Source organism: Ambystoma mexicanum, chromosome 3p (genome assembly GCF_040938575.1).
Source record: "Ambystoma mexicanum isolate Mex_15411 chromosome 3p, UKY_AmexF1_1, whole genome shotgun sequence".
NCBI lineage: Eukaryota > Metazoa > Chordata > Amphibia > Caudata > Ambystomatidae > Ambystoma > Ambystoma mexicanum.
In genome coordinates, this window is record NC_090925.1 from 46577445 (window position 1) to 46601144 (window position 23700).

General features: G+C 44.8%; 1 protein-coding gene and 1 long non-coding RNA gene across 3 annotated transcripts in view; both read right to left on the minus strand.

Annotated features, from left to right (window-relative positions):
- LOC138580117 (arginine-glutamic acid dipeptide repeats protein-like) overlaps positions 1-23700 on the minus strand; it is a 259197-nt gene that overhangs the window by 226568 nt on the left and 8929 nt on the right. The window lies entirely within an intron of this gene.
- LOC138579479 (uncharacterized) lies at positions 6275-10315 on the minus strand. Its single transcript, XR_011304015.1, has 2 exons — positions 7112-10315; positions 6275-6719 (listed from the first exon to the last, which is right to left on the minus strand). It is a non-coding gene; the product is annotated as an uncharacterized lncRNA (long non-coding RNA).

Sequence of the window (23700 nt, forward strand, 5' to 3'; positions counted from 1 at the left end):
AACAGCGGCAGATCCCACTTTAGGATTTCTATAATTCGGAAACCTCTCAAAGATATTAATTTATTATTTGAAACAAGTGGAAAAAAAAGAAATAATATGAAAATAATTACTAGTAAGGGTACATTCTTCTGTTTAGATGTTTTACATTTTCCTTAATGACTGAATTACCTCTTCTCCTTCAACTTTCTGTTCAAGTTAAGCTTGCAGTGGAGGGCTACTCTTGTAGTTTTAGGTTGCGTGGCTCTCTTTCTGCATTACTTTCTACAGAGTTGCATTTTGGAAGGCATTGTGTAGTAGCTGTTGGCGAAGAAAGGAAAGTGTGGGTGTGCACATTTTCAAATGTATATGAGTGCAATGGGCATGAATGGGTCAATAGGAGGGTAGGCATATACATGCAAGTGTGTCATTGTGCAGTGGTCTGTAACTTTCATTGGGGACAATGGGCCTCATTACGACCCTGGTGGTAGGGGGTTAACGGTACCGGTAGAACTGCCGGTGTCGTTAACCCCCTACCGCCTCATTATGAGGTCTGCTTGCGGGAACCGGGTAAAACCAGGCGTCCTTAGCGGGTCCCGCGAGCAGACCAGGATGCTAACAACGGGCCCGTCATTAACGGTCCCATTGTTAGCATCCTCCCCATTCCCATTGAGACCTATAGGGGCTCAATGGGAATGGGGATGCACCGGGTCTGGGTTCCCTGAATGAGGAAATACCGGGCCCTCCAAGGTCGGAATGGCCCGGTATTTCCCCATTCAAGGAACCCGGTACCTGGTATGGGGGTAGCCATGCCGCTAAAAGCAGCATGGCTACTGCCATACTTGGAATGAGGCCCAGTATCTTACTATGTGGGGATTAGTCTAATGGTGGCGACATAACAAACACTGAGCATCTGTAGAGGTGTCATCAGTAACAGTGAAGTGCACACTGGTGGATTGCCGCAAGTCTATATGCCACAATACAACAATAGTGCACTATTTAGTAAGACATACAACAGTGTGATGGTATTGTACTTACTTTGTTGCTTGCAGAGAGAAGGTTTATTGCAGCCTGTATTTTGAAGTGCAAATGCAGTGGCTTTCTGGAGAGAGGTGGGTACTGCACCTGTATAAGAAAATGGTAACAAAATATGTTGGCTAATGGCATGGTGCTTACAGTTGTGCAATACATTCTTCAAAAATATAGGGGGATGTCTTGGCAGGAAGAGGAAGTGTGTGTGTATAAATGGAAGGCTTATGATATGAATGGGCACTTGGGAGGATAAGCATGTTGGTTAAGGGGGTAGGTGGGTTATTTGGGAGTGTATTGCATGACTTGTTATTAAACATGTCTGTGTATTAGTGTAGGCCTATTTACTTTCAAAATGCAGTACTTCGCATTGTGGAAGGATGACAAAAAGGTGCGGAAAGATGTACAGAGTGCAAAGCAGAATGTTTTTGCGCGTGCATTTGCATGTACTTCTCTGCATATGTATGCTTGCTACATGAGTTCAGGCATTGCTTCTGGGCTTTAATGTCCTTATGCACATTTATGAATGTTACTGTTGTAAATGCACACATACATTTTTGTTATTGCTTAAATACTGTTGTTATCTATGACGTGTGACAGGAAACTGTCGTTATGCTTGCAATGTATGCGCTTGGCTTAGTTTGCATCATGATTTTGGGTGTGATTTTTACAAATTTCATAGGCGGTGCTTTTATGGGTGAAAGCATTGTAAAATTGACGGAAAAAAAGAACAGAGTAACTGTTTCCATATACAAATGGCAGTTATGGGCAAATGACAACTTCGCCACCACCTACCACTGTAGGAGCCATTTAATGGTAGGTGATGGGAGAAATAACAGTAAGAATTTTGAGTATGTTATGGAAATTCACTGCTAGGTACCCCGTTGTTACGAATTTATAACACAGTTGCCAATGTACTGTACAGAAAGTAGTAATACCTACAAGGCGTGGTGATGGGTAGCGATGCCAATGTATGTGGGTGCAGAACTCGTAGATCGTTTTACCCGTGCAGGTGCTTTTGATTTACAGGACACTTGACCGCTGCATGTTTAACAGTTGGTATGGACTGTTTAATAGATGTTATAGCGTTACACGCACTATTCTTGGATGTAATTGGTGGATGCGTATGTGATCGTTTAACAGTAGCCCATCGGGTAGTGCTGATACAAGAGTACTGGAAAGGGAAGAAGGACTGGCCCTGATTTACTGGGGCATGGCCCTCGCAGTAGTTGGGGAAAGCGCACGTGCTACATGCTGTCCTACTTAATATGCTTGCCATGGAAATGGGACTATGAATTATCGATTCAGGTGTATGTCTGCTTTTCTGTTCCATGCTAGGATGTTCTTCTGTGCCTATTAGAACCTTAGTGCTTCTAGTGTGACGTTTGTCAGTGGAGTTGATATTTTTTCCCCCTATTGAAACTATCCATCTCTTGTACTATGTTCAATGTACGTTACAGACACTTGCATAGTAATGTAAGGAGGAAAAACAGAGAGCTCTCCCTAACAACTACAACACAAAAAGGTGTTTCTCAACACATTTCTATGAAGCTTAAAATGTGTTTGTGCAGCCCCCCACACAGGGCAATATGTTCGCGAAAGCCGTGCCATTTGGAGGTGCGCATGTGCTAGATCTGGGTCTTTTCAGGGTGGCCTAAGCACTTTCGCATTGCACTGTAAATCGTATTGAATGAACCTGAAACAGGCTGACTACGCCGCCATTTTAAATTATCTGCCATATTGATTAACTCCTGCTTTCTGTCCCATGTTAGAATTTGTGTTTTCGGCTCCGACATAGCAAAATGAACTTTGTACTATGTCAACCTAGATAAGCATGCTGAAGCTGCTAAAGTGGATTGTTTGTCCTGCACTATTGAAACCTTGGAGCTAAACAAGAGCCGTGCTAATCAGTAATTTAGATGCCATCTGTACCAACAGTGTCTTGCCCATTCAAACAGTGAAACAGAATGATGAATAGCTGAACATGTGCTTTTGCAGAAATTTTTGTTTTCGCTCCTTGAATCTAAGCTGACTTTAAACTCAAGAACAAATGGTAGACAAATATAAGCAAATGAAATAAGGACTGTTACCTTTGTGTCCAATGTTTGTAAAACATATGAAGTGTTTAACAGAAAACACCCAACTATTCAAAGATGTTTAAACATGTATTAGTTATGTGGAAAGGCTATTAACGCTAGGTAAATGTATGAAACAAAGAGGGGCTGTACGATGTGTGCGGGATTGTGGAAAAACTGTATATATACTTGTGTTTTTGAAATGTCCAGCACTCTCTCATCTCACGTGGTCTGCTTGCACACATTGCTGGGTGTTGAGAGCCAGACAGCTGCCTGTTAAATAAAATGAACATGTACCTTTGGACTTGTGACTGGCATATTTCTATTACGTGGTATTAAGCCTCAATATTCTTTAATCTTTCACAACAGATTGTGCTAGAATCTTTGTTTGCCAATAGAAGTGGAGATGGCTATGGGGACGGGTGTGCCGTTCAGTAGGTGGACTATCTGGCTTCTGGGCGACTCCTGGATACATTGGGTACAAGTTTATGCAGAACACTGTGCACTGGCAGCACACCTTGGATTCAATAATGTTGTGCACAGGTACGCAATATGTAGTCTGAAGTGGCTCCATGTGGGTCCTGTTTGTGCCAGTTTGGTGACACTATCTCATCCAGACATTATTATTGTTCATTGTGGAGGGAACCGTTTAGGACATGTTAGCGGCTTCTCACTGCAGTTAGCAATGATGGAGACATTTAGGCAACTCATGGATATGTTTCTAAAGTCGCACATCATTTTTTCTTGCATTGCCCAGAGACAAATGTGGCTGCGTTCTTCCTCGTGCGGCCCACAAATGGAGAAAACGCAGTGCAATGTGAACAAGGCTGTTTGCACTTTTTTGCGCGACGTTGGTATGTTCTCCTTCCACAATGAAAACATTACGTTTCGCAGTAGCAACATTTTTCGTTCAGATGGAGTTCATCTGACTGATGCTGGCAATGAGCAGTTTCTGTGTAATACCCAAAATGCAGTGCAGCACTTCCTGCAAGTCTAGCAAGCATTTTCCCTGTGGTTGTTCACCACTTCCAACGTTGCAAACACAAACAGCACAAAAAGGCTTTTTTCAGAGCCACCACTTCGTTTTACAAATGCGTACAATGCTTTTGAGAGAGTTCCGCCGCCCATTACTGGGCGCACAACTTTGCACATGTGTATCTCATCCTGTGACGCCTTGTAACATCGTCCCTGGTCAAGATATGCGAAGAAACGTGTGATTTAGTTTTAGTAGGTGGAAGCACGCACCCACGTCCTGCGAGTACCTTTGCACGTAAACATTCTACCTACTGTATCGTGCTCACACCAAGCTTATGTAGAAATCTTCAATGCACGTGTGCCGTACATTTAAGTAGTCCGGGGATGTCAAGGATATCCACAGGATAGCTATGTACGTGGCCACAAAGTATTACAGCCAATATACGTCCCACAGACAGGCATCACCCGCCCCTTAGTTACTGCCAGGCACCACAGTGGAGTGGAATTGTCGAGATATTAGCAATCACCACACTACCTGAGAGGTTGACATTGGCAGGTGCACTGGCCACAGGAGTATGAATGGAGGATAAGGAGAGTTATGAGAGAGCATGTTAGAGGTGGGGGCCAGAGGAGTAAGGAACCTTATATGCTTGTCGGACCGAGATCAGGACAGAGCCGCATCAGGGGAGACCACACAAGCCGAGCGCCCCAACTCAGGATAGAGACACAAACTAACCAATCCTACTAACTTATCCCTTTCTGCATACACCTCTCAAACTCCAAACCAAACACAACCAAAACCTACAGCTCAACAAACCGCACAAACCTCACTACATTGAAACAACAAAACAAAACACACATAGGGCCTCATTACGACCCAGGCGGTAAGGGTTTTACGGCGGCGTAAACAGCGCTGACCCTTACCGCCTGATTCCGAGGTCCCTTAGCGCCATGGAGGATTTAACACCTGCATTTAGCAGGTGTTAAAATCCATGGCGCTAAGGGACCTTGTTGTTAATTACGCCACCGTAATTTACGGTGGCGTAATTAATGCCTTCCCCACTCCCATTATGCCCTATGGGGCCAAAATGGGAATGGGGAAGGGTAAATGGGGATTGGGGACTTACCGCCCCGCCAATCTCGGAATGGGGCGGTAAGTCCGCCAACCACCATGGCGTAAACGTAGTTTACGCCATAGTGGTAAAGGTACGACCCAGGCGGTAACTTACCGCCTGGGTCGTAATGAGGCCCATAGTCTTGTACAACAGTACACAATGACTCCCGGCCGCAAACACCCCAGGCCCAGACAACGGAACCACCGGGCTGAGGCCGCCAACAGTACGTCACTGCTCCCTTGCACTTTTCCTGCTTCCTCCCACTAACTCAACCTCCCCTCCTTTTTCAGAGCTGCCAGAGCGCCAGGGGACCACTCCCGTGGTGATAGTGCGCGGTACAAATGTGCTTTAACATTAACATTAACATCCAAATGGAGAACAATGGCGATGTCACCATGGTAGCGGAACAACGCTGCGCATGGGCACGAGCCAGATCTGTGCACATCGAAAAAGGACAATTTTCTGCAATGTATGGAGCTTTACAGTGAGAGTGCACCCTTACAGAGATCCTACACTCTTCCTTCTGCATGTAGGTATTGTAGGGAAAGATTTAGGCCCACTTTGCTGTGGCACTTGCTCCACAACAGTCCTACAAAAGGGCACACCCCACAAGTATGCTGCAATCCCTGTTTGCCTTTCCAGAAAAGAGCAGCAGTGGATATTGGTTTGTGTAGAAATTGCTTTCTCACCAATTGTGTCCCTGCCAAGTACCTCTCCAAGTAATGGCCACCAGAGGTTCTGCTACTACCTCTGACTCAGTAGCACCCACACCCTCACCGCCAACACCTCCTTCTGAAGATCCTGAGCAAGGAAACAGGTGTCATAATGTGGAGGGACATCGAAACGGAAACAAGAATAAAGTAGAAGGAATCCCCATTCCCTGCAGCCAGCGTGAGTCGTGGGTGTGGAAACTATTCAGGACCGTTGGGGATGTGCCAAAATCTCATGCAAACCAGGTACAATGCACTACTCAGTCGTGGAAAACCTGGCTTGTACAGCTAAGGCGTGTTTCTCTGAAAGACACAGGAGACCCCACACTTTGGATGGGAGTATTACTTTGAATTTGGATAACGGAAAGACATCCAAAGGAAACAATTCAAGAAATGTGGTATCAAGGATTTTATTAAACCTGATACTAATTTAATATATCAAACAAATCATGATTAAATCTGCACTTGTGAAAACAATTTACATAGCAGGAAGCAACTTTTATTACAAAGAACACATCTATATAATAAAAATCATCTTATTCAATCATCCAAGCATACAACCTCATCCATCCATTAGACAAACCACTCATACTAAACACCAATCAATATACAATGTAAAATCTATAAGAAAATTCATCACAGTTGATTCATCTGAAAAATTTATAGAAAGAATATGAAATCAGTTTAACGGGCCACAACAGGTAACATCAGTGGCATAGGCAATTAAGATGGGTCCCAGAGTTTTTTGACCACGACCTCATCTTAGTCCAAACTCAACCGGTTTCGACGTATATACTTTAGTGTAGTGACGTCTTCATCAGGAGTAACAAAAGTATATTCTAACATAAAAAAAGAAAAAAACACAGATGGGACACATCAATATATGAAACCCCTAAACTTGGAAAGAGAACATATAACATCAATAATAAAATTGATATGTATAATGAAAAAATTAAATAAAACAATGGGTAATCATATACAAGAGCCTGCTTCCAACCCGGGATAACTCCGGGATGGGCCTGAGGTGTCTGGTAGAAAGTGTCTTATAACAACAGGAAACATGCTACACTACCAGAAGGGGGAGTGTGGGTGGAGGGGGGGCAAAAAGTCTCTTTTCAGAGCCTCCTTGCACTGTTGAAAAAAAGAAGTTGATTGAAAGCATGCAGGCGGTGGCGCAGCCTATGAGCGCTGCATACAGGGACGACAAACATATGGTCCTACAACTACTTACTGGCGGTTCTGTGCATGCAAACATGCGGCCCGTAGTGGCGTCCTACGGATGCTTCCATTGTGATTGCGCATAGGGCAGCCAGGTGCCCACCAGTGCTGTGCCCTTCACACATACAATGGATTTCTTAAAAGAAAGGAAAAGGTACAAATACAATCAGTATAAATTCACATATCAATCTTTATTAGCACACATTCATAGCCACTTTTCGGAAAGGGAAGAGGGACCAGAAACAGATACATATACTGGGGATTTCGGCATTTCTACAAGTTGCTGGTAAAGGGAAGAAAGGATTGAGCTCTCATCGAAGGGTCTCTCATGACAAGCAATTTGCAGGGATGGGGGCCTGGGAAATGGGGAAGGGAGGAATGTGCAAGTTGGGCAGTGATATCTTATTTTCCCCATAATATGTTATTCTACAACATTTTTCAAGGCGGCACATTTGTTGAGCAATTCATCCATTTTGGCCTCCAGGCAGTCTACTTTTGTATGTACTGCGTGTCCTTCAGTTTCGGTGGCCGTATGTGGGTGTGCAAAAGGTGCTGCTTCTGGTGTACTCCTTTGTATTCCCGTATGTTCTGTTTACATGAAGCACTATACTGTAATTGTCTTCTTTTCGACACTGTGTCCCTACCTATGGTGTTACTATGCTCACTCATCCCGTCATGCAGGAAATTCTCCTCCAGCCATTCTAGGGTGCTTGCCTTTGCAGTAACTCTTTCCCTTTCTACAGTGTGGCGGGTACCAATGGGACTATCATCCTCACTCATTTCTTCATGCGGAAAATTCACTTCCAGCCATTCTAGGGTGGTAGCCACTGCTGCGCACAAACAGAAAACATCACGCTTTCCTACTATTGTACACTACCGGACCTGTGCAGTTATAACATAAACTTTCGTGCACTTACCTTGTTGCAGTGACGTTCTGCTCTCCGTAGTTGGCGTCTCTACCTCTGCCTCTTCGTCCTTTGTTGGATTGTGAAGCAGGTGTGCGGTAAGATTGATGAAGGCAAAAGTTACTTCTCTTTTTGGTGCTTTCCATTATGCTGCATACTCTATGTCTTTGTGCTGTGTGTTGCGAAAGTACACATTTTGTACACCTACTGCATTTTCCCTTCCCATTCACTCACTTGCTGCGGTTTCTATATGTTTTTTGTCTTTGCTGCATTTTACCACTTTGTATAACCATGCAAACCTTTCTTGGCAGGTTGGACTCCACCCGATGTTCGCGAACAGACGCAATGTTCCCAACTACTGTGGCTATTAGTATAGAGGAACCGGCTTCAGTATGCTGTACAGTACATCTATACAAACTAAGAGTATCATGTTAAAAAAAAATGCAATTCAGTGAAACAAACATCATTAAAGGGACATTATGGTTAGGTTGCGCTACTAAAACCCTATCACCTTTACTGAAAAAAGTATGATAAGGCAACGTTATGGTTAACATGCCCTACTAAAAACCTATGAAATTCACTAACAAAAAACGTTGTTAAAGTGGCGTCATGGTTAAGTTGCACTACTAAAAAACCTATCAAATTGAATGGAAAAACGTTGTTACAAGGAGGTTATGGTTACAGGTAAAACCGAAAAACCCAGAAATGTAGAGAATATGGTAAGGTACGCAACCATAACTCACGCACTGCAAGGACTAACACCCATGACCTCAAAGATGACATCACAAATGCCATTGATGACATCACGGATGCCATCACATGTGCCTTTAGTTTTCATGAAAAGCCTCCACAAGGCATTGCCAATATAATGTTGCCACAATACTATCAGAGGTCATTGGGAGAACTATCATGAGATACATAATTCATTACACAATCCATTGTTATAAACACCATTGCACTACAGACGTCTTTCCAGTATAGCAACCAACTCATGCAGAAAGGTAGGCATTGTCTGCAGCATGTACCATACAGGTCCAATATTCACATTTTTGCCATGTTAGATTGTACAATGATGAATGCTTATTTTCAAAGTTTTGCATACTGTGAAACATGTACTAAGTCACCCCTCACTTACTACATATTTGTACTACTACACACGAAACATAAAGACACCACAACACACACAAATATTCCCATATACCAGGAAAATAAAGTAAGCAAAAAAGCAGCAGTATTACCAGAAAGTGTTCATAACGTAACTGATTATCTTCATGCACAGAAATGATTGCTGTGTTTCAGGCTTGCTTCTTCCCCTATGTATATGTATCATATAATATGACTGCACCCTTAGGAAAGTAGTCTAAGAACCAGAAGGGTAAGCTCTACAAATATAATAACTTTTGAATGTTTACTTCCTGACTGTTAGTGAAGAAAACCACCTGCCCTACATATGTCAGTGAACAAAAAAAGAGGGGGCCAGACATGTGATGGCATCAGTGATAGCATCATTGAACAACGTATTCTTGTGGGTCTCAGATTGACTCTTTTTAGATTTCATGGTGGCCAGGGATTCAATGGTAGAGTTGATTGTGTGCACCAGGTGTGTCAACAGGGTGGATCAATCAATGAAATTGTCCAGAGGCTGTAGCCTGGACGCCACCATAGCAGAGAATTTGGTGGGTGCAACAAGTTTCTAGATTTCTCTTTGGACCTAGGCATAGAGTCCAGATTGGCATGTACATGAACATTACATAGGTAATGCTTGTACCAGGGACACAGTGACACTGTGACATCCGAGAGGGGCAAAAAGGTGCGGCATAGGCCAGTCCAAAGGATGCCCCCTCCTATGTGTTGAACTATTGATGCATTGTGAGTAGCCGATGATGTTGAGGGCCTTAAGGAGACAGACTGCTTGTTTATCAGATGGGTCTTTGTCCCATAGGTTCAAGTTTCCAAGGATAATTACCGGGGTCGTAGCCTTGGTAGTGAGGTTGAGGAGGTCAACGAACCATTCCTCAAACTGTGGCGTGTCTCTCGGAGATCTGTATATAACTAGGACACTCAAGGAAACGTTATCATTTATCTTAATCTTTACAAGGAGAGTTTCACAATCATCCGAACTAGAGTGAGTGACAACGTGGCAGTCAAGGTGTTTTGAACACCACGATCCATGGTCACAAAGCGCTGTAGGTTGAACGCCCTCGGGGACCAGAGTCCAGGTCAGTGCAGATACTCATAGCGGTAAATAGTGCATGTGTGTGTGTACTCTGTATGTGGGCAGCTATACCAAATTTTCGTGGTGGATAGCTGCATTCTAATATTGCAAGTAGTGTGCAGGGTATGTGATACAGGCAGTATGTGTGCAGCTAGGCCGAATTTTCATGGGGGTAGATGCATTCTAGTGGAGGTGGTGGTGGTATGTGAGATTATTTGTGCAGCTAGGCCGAATTTAACGTGGGGGATAGTTGCATTCTAAAGGTTGTTGCGGTGTTTAAGGCGGTATACAATTATGAGTGCAGTTAGGCCAAATTGATCGTGGGGATAGCTGCATTCTAGTGTTGTCGGTGTTCGGCAGAGAGTCAGGGTAGTAGCAGATATGTGAGAGTATCTGTGGAGTTGGAAGAGGCCTCCCTCTCCCTGATTGCCTTCCCGTGATACCAAATTAACTATGCTCCTATTTCTAGGCATCGGGTGTGTCAGGAAAACCTGTAGGTCTAGTATGAACTCAGCTCTATCTGCCATCCACTCACAAAGGCGCAAAGCAGTTTTAGACTAACGTCCACAAACAGGCGAAAGATATATAGGCCACCCTATTCATTCAGGAGAAAGGCAGATTAGGCTGACTAACAGAGTCATGCAGGATGCGCATTTTAGCTACCTTACTCGAGCGGGGGAAGTGCAGTTCTAGGCTGACTAACACCGTCAGGCGAGATGCGAAATAAGGCCAACCTACACAATAATGCAATATGCAGTTCTAGAGCAATTGGCACAAGCAGGGGAAATGTAATGATAGGCTAACTAGCACAAGCAGGTGATATACCATGATTGGGCAAACTCGCACATTTCCGCAAAGTATGAACAACCAGAGACAGACAGCAGTGGGAGAATACACCAAGATTTGGGACACACAGTAGTGGAAAAGCGCCTAGATCTGAGATGTACTGCCGTGGGAGAATGCACTCAGATCTGAATGGGCACACAGATTTGCACACACAGCCGTGGAACATGCACCCAGAATTGAGCCACACGCAGTGGAAACGTGCACCCAGATTTTAAACACATAGTAGTGGGAGAATGCACTGAGATACACAGCAGTGGGTGAGTGCACAGAGATTTTGAAACATTCCGAACACATATCAGTGGACAGATGCACCTGGAATTAGAACACACAGCAGTGGGAGAAAGCACCTAGACTGGAGACGCACAGCAGTGGAAAAGAATTGCACCTAGATTTAAAATTCACATACAATCAGCAGTGTAATGCAACTCATCCTGAATCACAGTTTTGCTGCGCTGTGAAATACCAGTCTACAAAGTTATGTCAGATGCGAGTAGGTCTACGGTAATCAGGTAACAAGAGTGATGGTGAGGTTTCACTGGGGCGCAGCAATTGCTGCACTCCCCCTCCACATCATCAGCTGCACTAGCCCGAACCTCACCGATCTACATAGCGTAGTAAATTGCCAACCTTCTAAAGTTTGGTACACAGCCAATCATGGTTAGGTGCTGCTGGGCACAGGGTGCCCTGTCGCAGGCCTTCTTATCTGTCCCTTGTAGTAGGTTTTTGGCCCCTCCCTAGCACTGGATAGTTGACCGGGGTACATGGTTTCGCAGATGGTCAAGCCAGAATGGTTCTTAAACACGATTTAGGGAAGAGCCAAGTCTTGAATTCTTTCCGGAATGCCATGTAGTCTTGTGTGTATTGAATGAGGGGGTGCAGAGAGTTCCAGATTGTTGGCGCCAGTGTTGAGAATGCAGACCCAATGATCCAGGCTGTTTTGAAAGGGGGGACCACAAGGAGGAGGGCAGTGCTTGAGCTCAAGTTGCAGGTTGGGAGGTAGGGCGTAATCTTTTCGTATAGGTATTTTGGGCTGGTTTTGTGCATCGCTCCGTGAGTAATACACAGGATTTTGAATGTGGCTCGTCGCCCAATCGGGAGTCAGTGTAGTGTGAAGAGTGCAGGTGTAATGTGATCCCTTCGGCTGCAGGCAAGGAGGAGCCTGGCTATAGAGTTCTGGACTCTTTGCAGTTTGTTTAACTGGTAGGCAGGTGCATCCAAGTATAGGGAGTTCGCATAGTCAAGTCGAGACATGACAATGACAATTGCTGTCACACTATGGAGATACGGTGAGATAAGGGAAGATGCGTCCCCATAGCTTGAGGTGAAAGTGGCCGTATTTGGATACATTGTTAATGTGGTGGGACAGAGTTAGGTTCGATTCCATTGAGCAGCCAATGTTTTTGACTGAGGAGGAGGTAGCAGGGGAAGGACCAAGGGAGGGTGGCCAGGGGGACGGTTGTGAGAACAGGGCTGTTTTTCTGCACACCATGATGGCCATTTTCCCTGAGTTGAGTAGGAGATGGTTGTTCGTCATACAGAGATCAACGTCTGTCAGGCATGCTGCCAGGTCGGTGTGAGGGGCGGCGGATGAATTGGGAATTCTAATGATGATTTGTGTGTCACCGGCGTAGTTATAGCAGGTGAAATTGTGGGAGCAGATGAGCGCAGGCAGAGGGATCATGTAGAGATTGAAAAGAAACAGTGATAGGCAGGTGCCTTGGAGGACTCCATTGGGGACTGGGTGTGCAGTGCAGGAGAAAGGGGGGAGATAACTGATTTGGTGTCTGTTCATGAGGAAAGATGCGATCAATTGAGCGCTGAGTCTTGGATTCTGAGGGAATGCAGTCTGTCATGGAGGATGGTGTGGTTGATAGTGTCAAAGGCTGCCGAGAGGTCAAGAAGAATGAGTGCGGCACAGCCTTCTGAGTCTGCAGTGACTTTAAGGTCATCCCAGATGAAGACTAGTGTGGATTCAGTTCGGTGAAGAATACATTAAGCTGATTGTGTGGGGTCCAGGAGGTGGTTGGTTTCTACAAAGGATTTGCAGTGGGAGTATGCAGTGTAGTCGATGAGCTTCGCCAGGAATCGGGTATTGGAGATTGGTCTGTAGTTAGTTGGTTGGAGTGGGTCAAGGGAATGTTTCCATAGAAGGGGTTTGACGTGGGAGTCTTTGAAGGGTTCTGGACAAATGCCAGAGGTGAGGGACTCATTTAGGATGGATCTGACCAGTTCCCCTGCACATATTGAGGTGAAGATTTCTTAGGCGTTAGGTGGGACAGGAGTCGAAGGAGGAGCTGGATGTTCGGTTGTCAAACAGCAGTTTCATAAACTCAAGACTCGAGATAAGGCTGAAAGAGCAGAATGATATGATATGATAAGGCATTTATAACGCGCCAATACACAAGTGTTTCAAGGCATGACGAGGCAAGGGAGGGGAACAGAGAGAAGACAGAGTCAATGATCTTACTAGGCCAGGTAATTTTGAGATTGCGCAAGTGCAGGGAAGGGGTGTGGGGGAAGTGCAGTACATAGGATAACAGTAAATAAATAAAAACAATAAATAAGAACAGTAAATAAGAAGTGCAGGCAGCTGGTGGCAGGCGCACCGGTAAGTGCAGACATCAGGTGTCAAGTACTAGTAAGGGGACTGTAGGTCTCAGAGGGCACCAGTTTAGGTTCTAGGATAATGGGTGTTGGACAGGCAGAGAGGTTGCTTAGTTTGCCATTTATGGTGGCCGTCCTGTCTAAGGCTGTTTGTGGAAGTGTTCAGAGAGTGAAATGCAGAGAGATTGGGAGGGGGGGTTAGGGGCTGCGGTGCATGGTGGGTTCAGGAATTCAGAAAAGATCGGGTGGAGCTCTTTGCTGCTGCAGTTCCAGATTCTTTTATTGTAATAGGATTTCTGGCCTTGCGTATCTCGGATTTGTAGTCGCATTGATGCTGGGTATATGCTGATTTGTTTTAAGGGGTTTGGGTGGCTCGCCATTTGTGTTTTAGGGAGTGGTTTCTGGTTTTGATTGCCCTACCACCTGGAGGTGGGAGGGCAATCACTTAGGGGTTGGCCCTTGGTGGACTGGAGTGGAGCTGGTGCAGGTGAGAGGAAGGAGTGCGTCATGGAGCAAAGAGTCAAAAAAGGTGAATGGGTTGAGGTCTTTCTGGGTCCAGGATTGAGGGGCGGGTGTGAAAAAGGGCTTCTGCCAGGTCAGGTGTTACTTTGACTTTGTTCCAGCTCTTGAACTGTGAGGGCGGGAGGAGAGGTGAGGAGGTGGCAGCATTCTGTTTCCTAGAGCTTCAAAAGGAAAATGTTTAATTCACAAACTTCCTTGTACTCAAAGCATCTCACCCTGACATTGAGACGTGGCTTTCCAAAATGAGCTGAGAGGGCTTCATTCAGCTGCGGGCTACCTAAGCCAAGTCTCTTCTTCATCGACAGACAGTTCTCCTTCAAGGAGCACATAGCAAGGAATATATGAACTGTTTGCTGGTAAAATGCCCTCCTGCAGAACATCAAGAGCTTCTCCATAGCCAACAATTTCAGATCTGCTGTCCAAGCCTTGGACCTCTCCCACTTAAATGCTGGCAATACCCTGCTGGCAGGCCTTCTGGCAACCACTCTGGATCCCCTGAAATGTGTCCTACATGCTGCAACTTGGCTCTTCAAAGGACTCAGCAAATTCAACCACATCACTTGACCCTCATTGAACTGCACTGGCTCCCTCTGCAAGCCCGTATCAGCCTCAAATCCTGCTGCATCATCCACAAGACCGTAGGCCTCTAATCCTTGAGCTATCTCACTCAGAAACTCAATGGGCCTCACTAAAAGCATGATGGTGTGGAAAGAAACATGCTGGTAATAACGTTTACCGGCACATTTCTGCACCTCCATACTATAAGTTTGGTGGTGGGGTGGCCGGATTTACCTGCAGCTGAGAGTTGCCAGTAATTCTGGCACCCCACCACCAAGAAATGCTGGTATTACCAGCACCTGTATTACCAGTGCCGGTAATACTGGCAATTACCCCCATGGAGTCCTATAGGACTCCATGGAATGGGGAATACCAGCACTTACCTGAATTTGTAATCTGCCGGTAATTCCAGCAGATCAAGTTGTGGTAACGGTATTTTTGTCTGGTGGTATCCTGCCAGGTTTCCTGACAGAATACCACTAGACTTGTAATGAGGCCCAGTCTCCGGAGGACTGCCATCCACCAGAAGACAGGACATTTGCTGACTTGAACTGTGCTGGTGCATCAAAGAAAGAAAACAGAAGACAGGCCTCCCTTCTCTCTGCCCCCATACTCTGGAACCTGCTGCCAGTCAACACCAGACTTCCCCCTCACTTTTGCATTTCAGGAAGGAGCTCAAACCGTACTCTTATAGGAATGGCTCCTCCTTAACACCTACGTCCACACACCCTCCACATGGGAGAGTAATGGGGTGAAAGATGGAGAGAGTGGAGTCAAAGTTGGAGCAAGGACAGCAGGACAGGAACAAAGGGACAGCAAGGGGTAGCAATGGAGAGTAAATAGGGGAGCAGAGTGAAAGGGAGAACAAAGAGCGATGATGGGGTTAAAGGGTAAGTGGGGAGGGTGAAAGGAGAAGTAAGGAATAGTGAGGAGTCAAAGAAGGTGTAAGGGAGAGTAAGGTTGAAATCGGTCAATGGAGTCTGAAAGGGTGAGCTGGGAAGTGTGATGGCAAGTTAAATGGGAATCAGGGGCATGATAAGTGATGTGCCCCTGGGTTGGTGTCTGTATTGGCATATACATTATGAGAGTGATCATAAAGGTGCAGCTAATAGCATGTGGGGCCAAAGCAATCTCTGGGCTGCGCTGACAGAGGTAGACACTGGCATGAGCTGCACTTGCACAATCTGAAGGACACAAGGGGCCACATTATGAGAATGGAGGTAGCCATGGAGCTATTAGCGCCATGGCTGCCTCCGTTCCGGGCTCCATTACCGGGTTCCTGAAATGGGGACTTACCGGGTTACTCCGAGATAGGAGGACCCGGTAAGTCCTCCATTCAGGAACACTTCCCCATTCCCATTTGAGCCCCCATAGGACTCAATGGAAATGAGGAGGGAAGTAATAACGGGAAGATTACATCTGGCCCATTATTGCCTCCCTCTTCCCCTCGCGGGACCCGGAAAGCACGCCTGTTTTTACCAGGCGTGCAGTCCGGGTGCCGCGATGGGAAGCTCATAATCGGCGCTCCCGTAATGACGGGGGCACGACCCATACCGGCCGCCTTCATTACGGCAGCGCAAGCCTTACAATGAGGCCCAAGGTCTAGTAGGATGGTTTGTCTTATCTTCCCTCTGTTCTCCCCTCCCTTGTCTTGTCACACCGAGAAACACTTGTGTACAGGCGCGTTATAAATACCAAATACTATCATATCATATCATGCATCCCTCGTTGGAGAGGGATTGCCTTTTGAGGATCGTTGGTATGGCGGGGAAGTCTATAGATGTGGTTGTGTGGTTGATCAATTTGATCTGAAAGTGTTTCTAAGAGTTCCTAGTAACTGGGTGAATGCTTCATCTAAACAACCCGTAATAACCCCTATTATGTCAACTAACGGTCTTATTAGAGTCAACAAAAGTCTGATAGGGGAAAGCAGGGAAAGAGGGTATATGTTGAATTCAGGCTAAGAACAAATATGGATTTTGTTCCAAAAAGAACTAATATTTTGAAACGTGTTCATGAAGTTCCAACACTTTGCCCTCTGTCCTCACAGGATATAGAGTTCAGAAGTTTTCCAGATGACTCTCACACTGATCTGGTGTAATTATTCTTTAAATCGCCTTGAAGTCATTGGATGTTGTGGAGAAGGGCCAGTTGGAATCCCCAGTTTCTGGTGTTGTTGGGGAAATGCCCATGTTGCCCTTGAAGGGTACAGAGACTAGGAGTGGGGATACATGTGTTGAAGACTTAGCAAACTTAAGGCTTAGAGTGGTCATGAAGGTTGGGAATTCTTCACCGGGAATTTAGGAAAAAGGGAGAAGTGGAATTGGAGCTTTAACATCTGATAAATGATCTCTGGTAGTGTGTAATACGCAGGGTTTCCATAGTGTGTTCAAGTAATTATAATTGGTTATTTATAACGCGCTTAATAACGAGAGGTTTCTAAGCACAAACCCAGGGATGGAACCTGTGTTGCTCTATGTCGACTTGCTTCCAAGGGGAGCGCGTTGCCCCTGAGCTATCTCCTGAGACAAGTGTTATGAATGATGATGGTGGAACTCACCTTTTTCGAAATCCCGACATAATCCTTTTCCAGGAGACATGGTTCACCATAAAAGTGCAGATAGATGGCTTTTCCATCATCCATCAATTGGCCTCCATTCCTAGTGGAAGACGCCCTTCTGGAGGCGAGTGGATCGCAACTAGGAACGCTATAGTCAAAACTGTCAAGGGAATTTCTGATGCAACTGCTGGTATTTTGACTGTTGTGATCGAGATGAATGGGGGTTGGGGGGGCACCTTTTTAAGGTATTGATAGTAAATCTTTATTGGAACCCTGCTGTTTCATTTGTGGGTGATTTCTTACTGAATCGCCAAACATTATAGCAGCTGGACACTTACATTTTCATTGTCTTTAGGGGGCCACCATGTATAGTTCAGAAGATTGATGAGAGAATGTTGAATACTTTGAAAGTACCCATAATGGTTGGATGTTGGTTAACAGAAAATGTAAAACCCAAACCTCTACACAAAGTAATACGAATTTCGAAAGAGGCGACAGCAGCAGGAACATTTGGCTGCTGCGCCAAACTCATCCTTAAACGTCGACTGCAGGAATCATCAGGGCACTGCTCTTGTGCCCCTATTGAGGAATGAATAGATGTGTGTTGGATTCCTACAATATTGGCACTTTACACATAGGTTATACTTCTAGGAGGATTCTTATATTCTGTGGGGTCTTATAGCAATGAAAGATATAGTCCACTCATTGTAGTTATTGCCATTAGGTCTTTATTATCACCGTTTGTACCGACACGTGTTTAGACCACTCAAGGGTCTTCATCAAGGCTGCGGTCATTATCCAAGATACGTTGTTTGTTCACATATTGATAGATTATCATATCCAAACACAAGTGTGACGGGTGCAGAGTGATTTAGTGAATAGTGTGTGCAGGGAAGGGTTGTGTGTGACATGAATTCATCATGAGTAGAGAGTCAGTTGCCCATTATCAACATGCAGTATATTCATCACAGCTTTTTGGGTGATTGGTGCACGTATGGCATACAAGTTTAAATAATACACATCGTAATGCACGAGAGGCATAGCAACACCAGGAAAAGAAGGGAAGAAGAGATTGTGTTAGTTTGCAATTAGTTCCATAATGAGTTTGGAAATAAAGATGCTTCCGTTTTGATTGTATAAGCGCCACGATGCCCCTGGGCTGTTGTGTGCTATCCAAAAATGAATAAATAAATAAGTAAATAAATAAATAATGGTAATGAGAGAGTGACTGCTAAGACAATCTTTGAAAAGATTAAATATATGGAGTGGACTTTTCACAAAAAGTGATGGAAAGTCTCTTTTTCGTAACGTCCTTGCAATGAGCACAGTCAATAGTAAATACATGCAGCTTTTTTTGAGACCAACCTGGAATGGTGAATATTGGGGGTGTGCGATTTTTGAAGGACGAACCAACACGTTGATATTCGCTCTTAACTGTTTTCTGGAACAGATGGTTAAAAAGTTGAAAAACGAAGAATAAGAAAGTAGAAAAATAAGACTACATTGAAACTGAGAAACTGAGGAAGGACACTGTGAATGTATTAAAATAATGGTATTATTTTAAAAGTTTGTAATAAACTAAAAAAAACGAAAAAAAAGCTACGCCCCAATTAGGACGTTTTCCTTGTTCTCTTTTTGGAATTTCTCATACCTAGGTGCCTAGGCCTTAGTGGTAGGCTCCAATACATGTGAATTTGAATATAAATTCCACAGAATTATATAGAGCAAGCGGTTCCCATCCTCATCTCTCCACTGTATCATGTGAAAGGCACCTCTCTAGCCAAAGCACATTAAATAAAAAATAAAAAAAATAACATACATAAAAGCTCTTCTAAGAAAACAGGCTGTGTGCCTGGGTTGGGCGTGTCTTATTTATTTAGTTTTTTGGCATATTAAGATTTCTAGGATTGCCTTTAACAGGACATAGAAGGCTAGAATGGGTTATATGTATTCCAAACGGCGGTGGAGTTTTTGTTTCAAAATTCAGATGCCTCCTCAAGATGAGTGAGAATGATGTTGTCCTTTTCAACCAGAAGGTTTGAGGACAAAGAGCTTGGGTCAAAAGGTTGTGGTGAAAAAGGGTCACTGTGTACATTGGAGGACAGGGGACCCTCCTGCCCTTGCCGTTTGCAGGAGTGCCGAGTGTGCAGGGGGTGTGTGCTGGGAGAGAACCGGGGATGGTGAGGCACTAGAAGTTGCAGATCGCAGCGCTTGATCCGTGGAAAGTATGGGAGGCCTTGCTACCGGTGGCGAGGTTCTCGCGAGATGGGGCTCGGCCATCTCGGTTTGTGGTTAAGGCAGGGTGGGTAGGGAACCTATGTCAGAGTGGCGCTGGTTCGGTTCACAGTTTTCTTTAGGTATTTTTGCTGAAGATGATTGTAAAAAGTTCAGACGCTTATTGGTATTTTATAGCTTGGTGATTTTTAATTGCACAGATGAGTGGGAGGTAGCGGTTCTCGTTTTAGAGAGGGTGTTTGTCGTAATTGTTTATATGAGCTGGGGAACAGGCACACAAAACAGATGCTGTAAAAAGAATCCCAGTTCTTAAATATGATGCTGACTGCAAATAATGTCTAGATTTTCCAAACGTGTGCCTGTATTCGCCAGCCTCTCTTACAGGCCAGCATCTGCTACACACGCTGTAGCTCCTGCTCAAATGCAGCCTCGATCCTGCTTGCCGCCCCCCAGCCCCTTCCCCCCTTTGGTTCAACCCATGAAACCCTACCCACACTGTGCTGCCTGCACCCCTGGACCCAAAGAATGTCCTGTATCCAAGTGCTGCTCTGTCTTTCCACTGGCACCCCAGTTATCCATCTGTTTACAATGCATGCACCCCGCTAATTGGTGCTGAGTTAATGTCGATACCCCCTCTTTTTTTCTCAGGTAAGGCAGTTGGAGTCCAGCTACTTAATTTGATGTCCCCAAGAGAACACACTGGAGAAAGAGGGGATTCGAACCCCTACACTCCAGTGTCAACGTCTTCAATGGTGTCGTCAGACGGCATTGCATGTGTCTTTGGCCGCACACACACACACCTGTGCTTCCACTATGACACATGCCTTTCTCAATGCCAGGGCCCTCTGTCCATTTCGGCTCCTTCCAACAACATCTTTTCATGTGTTTCCCAAAAAATGGGGCGTGTGGAAAACTGCAATGGTGGGCGGCATTGTTGGTCCCAGAAGTGTAAAGAACGAAGGACAATGCACTGGCGGGCACTTCTCATGAAAGGGTGGTAGGTTGCACTCTGTGAACCAAAAAGTGGTTGTATTGTTCAGTGTTGAAATGTAACTTTGGCAATAGCAGCCCAAACATAATGAATATATATCAAGAATTGACTTCAGACTGTTCTTACACGAGAACCGGCTATTGTAATGTAGTCTTGTATTGCCACTGGCCTGGATGCTTGCTGTAGAATGTTGGTGCATGAATGCAGCTCAGGAGAATGTTGGGTGGATCTGTGTGTGAATGTTCTGTGAGTGTCAGTTGGGGGCCTGAGCTGGGTTGAATGGATGGCCGGTGGGTCAGCTCCTTTGTTAGTGATGTTTGTACCTTCCCATGTCCCTGTCAATGTCTATGCGTGCTGTAACTATAATAAGAGTAACTGGAGTGATGTGTACATATGTGAATAAAGCTTTGCCTGGAACTAACTTAGACTCAGCAGCTGGTCTGTGATTCAGTAGTGCACACTGAATGTCTAACATAAGGCTTCACTACACCGGCAACACTAAGGGTTAAATAGTGAGGCCTTCCAGACATCAGGTATGTTGTTGTAAGTTCCTTTTATTCAGATGGTACACGCCTAGCAGCTTACATAAGGGGCAGGGCTCCAGGAAGGGAAGAAACATTATCTACTGGCATGCACCGCCCGGGCGTGCATCTTCAACTGCCAGTAATGGGATGGGAGTGGTAGAACAGGTTTTACGCACACACATTCCAACCACTCACTCAACATTCTCACATTGACCCCACACTCCGAGGCACACAGGGACAGAGGATGGAACAAATAGCATCACAAAACCCTTCAAGTTCAGTGAACGAAGTTCAGATGAAGTTATGTTAAGGTGTCGATTTAACCCAATAAAATTCCTGAAATTAAATTCAGCTGGGTTGGCAGGTGTGACCCCTTACCTCATAGCGCCAGTTGCAAAGCCCATGAGCACACTGATGACATCATAGAACACATCACTGATGACATTACTATGGGCTAGAACACACTGATGACATCACGAGTCCACACACAGCGGATCACTTCTGCAATCAAGTCCTATATGCGTTTGTTTCAAATGAGCTCATTTTCAGAAATGGGTGTATTTATTAGGAACAAAGTTGGAAAGCCTCTTTAAGCAAACGATTATCATTGTTACCCCAACGAATAACCTTAATCCAGAAAGTAGAGAAGCCACTGTACATACCTCTCTCTCTCTCTCTCTCTCTCTCTCTCTCTCTCTCTCTCTCTCTCTCTCTCTCTCTCTCTCTCTCTCTCTCTCTCTCTCTCTCTCTCTCTCTCTCTCTCTCTCTCTCTCTCTCTCTCTCTCTCTCTCTCTCTCTCTCTCTCTCTCTCTCTCTCTCTCTCTCTCTCTCTCTCTCTCTCTCTCTCTCTCTCTCTCTCTCTCTCTCTCTCTCTCTCTCTCTCTCTCTCTCTCTCTCTCTCTCTGACTTTAAATCCCGAGTTGTGTCTCTCCCTCGCTCTCACTCCCAATGACTTTAAATCCTGAGTGGTGAGCTGGCCTAGGCAGTGTGAGAATACTGTGAGTTTTAGAAAACAATCTTTACTATTACAAGCTAGTTGTGACATCATTGCTGACCTGTATTATGGAAATGACATCACCACAGCTCTGCAATCAGTTATTGCTTCAGTTGTGATGTCACAATGAATGTTGCTGGAGCCAGCAAAGCGCAGATTTCTAGCTGGCACTGCAGCACCTTTTTTAAAGCCCTGCCACGCTTTTCAAAATCATGTCTTTTGTAAAATGACTTAGTGTGACTCTTTGGCAGTATGTTGTGAGCACTACTGGAAATTCAACACATAGGAGCCGGAATCTGCACAGTGGTGCTAATTTGAAAGCACAAAAAGAAAACGTGTTTTAAATGCATTTTATTAAACTGTTTACATGTTTTGTTTCTTCAGCCCATTAGATGCTGCATGTTATAATTCATTGTTTTAATCCAAAGAGATTCTACATTGATGTTATGTATCAGCGACTGGAAGATCTCTACCATTACATTAATCAAGAGGTGAGGTACTGTAGTATCTAGAGTATTTCTCTGCACAGGGTGCACACTGTGCAGACAATAGAATGTAGTGATGTCACCCAGAACCTGATGGGACATCAAGGTTCCAATTGTTACAGTGGGGATCTTCAGGATGGGAGAGCTTACTGACAAGATGTGTTTTACCTCGCTCTTGTCTCATTTAACAAGGCTTACCCTGTAAACTACAATAAAGCTCACTACTTTTATATAAACCAGCTTCCAGCATCTTACCTGCTTCTCCAGTGCTGTGAATAGTACAAGCACTAACGGGGATAGCAGTTGATAGTCATATATGATATGATATGGCATTCATAATGCGCCTGTTCACAAGTGTTTCTAGGCGTGATATAAGAAGAAATGACACATCCCATACAGTACGCAAAAAGCATTAGTCACCTCGGGGAAGTCAGTCATCAGATGTGTTCCTCTATTTGGTCACGGAACTCCTTAGTGACCTGCAATAGCCTTATAGTGTGCGCAGGTGGGTGCATAATGCCGACCTCCTCTAGCTTATGAGGGTCTGAGTGGGGATTAGAGGTGAGAGGGTTGTAGGTTTAAGTAGTGATTTGGAGCATTGGTTTGTGATGAGTGGAAATGCTTTGTTGGTACATTGTGTTGTAATATGTGCTTGCTCTTGAGTGGAGTTCTACGACGAAGAATTCCACTCTTGCTCTGATGACATGTTTATATCTGTTTAAGGTTCTACATTCTATAGGAGCCGTTATGAGTTGAAGTGGAGAGCTGACGAGTTGGCTGAGCACTGCGGGGCTCAGGCTGGTTACTAATAAAGGATCTTCACTTACCTGCAGTGTGTAGCATCCTTATTACACATTGACTGTGTTCATGGACTGAGTGTGATGTCATTGTGTGGAGTGTATATGGAGGACTAGAATGACGGTGTGACAAGGTTCTTAAGAGGATGGTTAGTGAGAGAGGCGAGAGTACTAATTAGGGGGGCTGGTGTATGTTCATCGCTCCGTCTTGATTTAAAATGTGACTTCAATACAACTAGCACTAATATATAATAAAAGTGCTCTATACCATACTAAGCCTCGGACTTAGTTTGTATCCGGCACACCCCGCTACGTTTTCCAACATGGCGTCGGTATGGCTGCCTTGTAGGACTTGGAGCTGACGAA